Below are 4,736 nucleotides of genomic sequence, written 5' to 3' on the forward strand. Positions count from 1 at the left end.
AAAAAAAAAAGTTAAAAGAAAGACAATGCATCATATGAGTTTTCCACAGAGTAAAAGTGCATGTGCACAGTGCCAAACATTTTGAAAAATGGACACGGTGACTTTAATACTTGGTGCAATGATTTGTAAACCATATCATAGTCATAGTCAAATTTGAAATTATGGTAAAAAAAAAACATTAATGCTACAGCATTACAATACTGCAATGTCATAAAAGTCAGAACATTTTGACATATACATGATTGAATATTGCAGTAGCTCTTTACACAGATCACACAACTGAACTTCGGGAACTCAAAACCACTGAAAAAACATTCAAGAGATTCTTTGTACAAATGCAACAGTTCATTGTCTTTTGATCATTCTCCCCTTTGTCTGTAATCATTGTCCCTTTTCCTTCATCACCGTGGAGGATGCTGATTTTTGAGCAGGATTATGGGAAGTTTCGCTATGTAACAAAAGCATCTTTGCGTGGCATCAAAGAGCCTTCCACATCATTGCTTTGCTTCAACTCTTTCCGTTCTCAATAATCTTTTTCTTGCCAACTTTAGGAGACAGAACAGCTGTTGGTCTTGTTCATGGGCGGCCGTAGACTCATGTCCTTGGGAAAGGTCTCTCTGCGACGGCGCAAAGCCGGGCTGAGGTGGCTGGGGAGGTTTGCTTGCTGGAGCAGCTCCTTGAACACCTCCATCACGTTTTCGTTATCTTTAGCCGAGGCCTCCAGGAAACAGTTGTTCCAGTCCAGCTCCACCTTCACCAGCACATCATCCGCCGACACCCTCCGTTCCAGTTGTCTGTCTTTTTTGTTGCCCACCACCACGATGGGTGTGAGCTTGTCCTCCTTGACCTCCAGGATTTCCTCACGCAGTCTCTTGACGGCTTCTAGCGATTCGGGGTCGTCCACGGAGTAGACCAGGGCGAATGCATCTCCATTCTGGATGGAGAGCTTCCGCATGGCTGGGAAGGAGTAGCTGCCGCTTGTGTCCATAATGTTAATGGTCACTTTGACTCCAGCCACCTCATACTCCTTGCAGTGGAGCTCCTCCACCGTGCGCCGATGTTTGGGGTCAAAGCCGTCTTGCAAGAAGCGTTTAATCAGAGCTGTTTTTCCCACGCCTGCGGCTCCCATGAACACCAAGCGCACTTCTGTCTTTTCCTTCACTTCCAGAGACATCCTTCCCAATCCCAAAGCCAAGCTCTCTACTGTATAGTCTGGATTTGCCTGCAGCACCCTGTGAAGACCTCGGACTTCTGGATCTTTTGATTGTAGCTGTCTCAGAGCGTGTGAAATGTCAAACGGTAAGCCGTTGCAGCTGCATCTGTGTTTTGTGTGTTCTCATGCCCTATTTATGCCCTTTCTCAATTGCAGGGATTCATGCCCTCTTCAGAGCTCAGCCAATCAGCTCGCAGCAGCATCTCCTGTTGTTAAACCACTGGCCAATCACAAGACCCTATGCAGATGAGAGACAAGCTCTTGCTGTTGAAGGAGAGGTGATGCAGCGGAGAGCTGTCAGATGTGTTCTGCGCCTTGAATACTTATCGGGTGTTTTAGAATAAGATGTGTGAATTTAATATCCAAAGAGCTTGGATTCGCTTCTTATTTCTTAATCTTATTTTCTGATATTATATGGCAAATACATGTGATTGATATTGTATGTAAATTCATTATTGCAGCAGGTTTTGCCTGAAGTAACAAACAGCATCAGTCATTAAAGCAGCATGCGTATCTTTAATGCTCACTATAGCGCTGTTCCAGCACTCAGTGAGCTGAATTTTAAGGCATCATGGGTGTTATTCTTCAAATCCTGGCTGTCAAGATACCTTGTTTTGATGCACTAGAGTGTATCCTTCAGGCAGAAGGCAATCTTCTTCTTGAAGTGTACATTTGTTGCCCATAGAGTATTTCAAATCTCTCATGTACAAGATTCAATTTTGGATGCATGACATGTTTTAGAATAGAAACCATATATCGTGATACTGAGAACATTTTCTCATTTTATAAGGAGAAATGCAGTTGCTTGGATTTCAAGTGGAGGAGGTGCATGTTTTTTTCCCCTGTGTTTATGAGATGCGTTTTTCCTGAAAATGTTTAAAAATGCTTTTGCGCACTGCACAATTTCACAGTTCACAAATCAGTGAAAGACCAATTTGAAAAGACAGAAGCACTGCATTGATTGTTGCCATTCGAATTGTTACCAGGGTTAAGAGCAGCATTTAACTCTTACCTGTGGTAATTTCACTGGTTTACTCTCCCCACCCCCAACACTGATGTGCTCGTATGTTCGGCTCAGCTGACACTCAAGAAGCTGTTGGTTCTTTCATGTGACTCGGCCTCAGATGCTGGAACACCACTGAACATCCTTTCATTAAGGCTCAATTCAGAGCATGCAATATGACTTAAGCTCCATTGTGTTAAAATTGTATCTTTTCTTTATATTGTCATTCATCTTTCTCATGTACGCTGCAGTTTCTCTCAGTTTTACCTTTGTTTCACTGATGCAGTCAAAAGCACACATATTCACTTTGAAATTATGATGATTTATTTTTATTTTTAGGAAGAAAAAAAAATCTGTTGTCAGGAAATAAAGATCTTGTAGTGGTAAAATAAAGCAATAAGTCTTGAAAGGCCATGTTTTACAGTGATGTTAAAATAGGAGTGGTAAAATAAAACGGCAGAAATATACAGAATATAATGTATACTGTTTAATATGTTCAATGAATATTTGAATGATTAATATTAGAAATCAAATAACATTGCCTAACTCCATGATGTCAACATGTGCCAAACTATACATCAAGTGCATGATTTTCTTTCTTTCTTTCTTTCTTTCTTTTTAAAATTATTATTTGTATTTTACGCATCTAATCTGAATCTACTTATATCCATTTCTTACTAATTTAATTTAGGATGGACTGATCATTGAAACACTGTTTTTCTAATATAAAAAGATTCTTTATGAGTCCTGTAAAATCTTTTTATCATTACATATATACACTGTAAAAAAAATCTGTGACATTTACGGTAAAATACCGGCAGCTGTGGTTGCCAGAACTTCACCGTAAAAAATATGGTAGCAACATTTTAGGTTTTACAGACTTACTGTTAACCAGTTAACAGGTTTTTACTGTAGCATTTTTACAGTCATTTACTGTTAAAATCACAATCATTTTTTACAGTGTAGAGATAAAATATGGTTTAATAATTGAACAATTCTGAACATCTCAGTGGCAATGCACATTTTCTGCATTGTGTAAGATAATTTTGTCTCAACCAGTAGATGTATCCAGATGACAATTATTATTTATTTATTTTTAATAAGCCCTTTTGAGTTTCCTCTCATACCTATTTCATTTTCTGTTCAAGAAGCGTAGGTGTAAAGGAGAAATGCACACATTTAAGTGATCTTGCATATGAAATGTGCATGCTTGCACATAATTTACATTTTAATGATGTTTTTAAAATAAAAAAATGTAAATGCTTTCTGGATTTTACATCCATAATTCAAATGTGTCAGTCTGAATAGATATGACTCTCAGAGGTTCAGTTGTGAATAATGAGAGGGTTACTTTAAGGGCTAAATGTGAACAGGTCGTTCTCCTCTCACATTTTAGATGTCCGCTCATCGGCTTGTGAACAGTAATTTACTCATTAGATGAGCATGGAAGAGACTTGGTGAAGGATAATGTGGCACAATGAGCTCATTGGGTGCACGGAGGTGTGTGTGTGTGTCAGGCAAGTGCAGAAGGGGGGGCTTTGGGGGCTCAAGCCCCTGCCCCTTTTCAGAATTATTCAAAAGTGTCCCTCTCAGACATTTAGCAATGATATTGTGGTCAATAAAACAAAATGCATTTGAATTATAATTAACATGACAGTAATTAATCGCTCAAAAGTCTGAAAATTCCTGTTTATTTTTACATATCTGTCAATCTGAGGCGTTGCTGAGTTGCGTGCATTTTGCTTGACTGACTGATATTCCACAGTCTGTTCAGAAACCTTCTTTCAGTGAGTGCCTATGGGTCGCCGGAAGGAAAAAATAAACGAAACAATATTTTAAACTTTTCTTTTTCATCAATAATCAAAGCTAGTGTGTCGATTTAATTATTTTAGAATATCACATAATTCATCAGTGCCCGTTTGTCATGTATAATACACCAACCAATCATGATCTGGCACAAGAAGTTCAAATTTCTTTGGACAATAATGTGAAGTGGAGTGGTCATTTTCCGTTCTTATTCATAAATCAGTTAAAAATTACATGGACAGACGAGCTTACATTTGTGGAGCGATCTGGATCTGCGGTTTGTCTCATTTTATAAATCAAATTACATCGCTGAGAAAATGGATGCTAAATGACTACAAAAGCACTGCACAAAACCGTGCAGCGCCAAAAGTGGCAATAATGGTAATCAGTATTCAACTCACTTATATTTATGTATGGTACACCATTTACTATTTCATGAAACTATCACAGTTAATAAAGCCCAAGTGCCACCTACAGGTCTATTATGTGAAATGTAGGCTGGCGAAATGGTGACGTGAAAAGCTCTTTATTATATTACAATTTTTGATAATTATGCAGCATTATGGAAGTGTCTTATTACCTTGTCTCAGACGACCACTGGGACAAGACCACAGGAACCAGTTGAGTCCTCTGCACAATGTGACTTTGCTGCAGCTTGGAATTGAACTGCTGGTTTCGTCTGGCCAGAGGAGAACTGGCCCCCCGACTGAGCCT

General features: G+C 39.0%; 1 pseudogene; it reads right to left on the reverse strand.

Moving 5' to 3' along the window:
- Positions 1-236: 236 nt before the first annotated feature.
- Positions 237-1,292, reverse strand: LOC107731680 (GTP-binding protein Rhes pseudogene; annotated as a pseudogene).
- Positions 1,293-4,736: the final 3,444 nt, after the last annotated feature.

This window comes from Sinocyclocheilus rhinocerous, unplaced genomic scaffold (genome assembly GCF_001515625.1).
Source record: "Sinocyclocheilus rhinocerous isolate Xijiao unplaced genomic scaffold, SAMN03320098_v1.1 scaffold1902, whole genome shotgun sequence".
In the NCBI taxonomy this organism is placed as follows: domain Eukaryota; kingdom Metazoa; phylum Chordata; class Actinopteri; order Cypriniformes; family Cyprinidae; genus Sinocyclocheilus; species Sinocyclocheilus rhinocerous.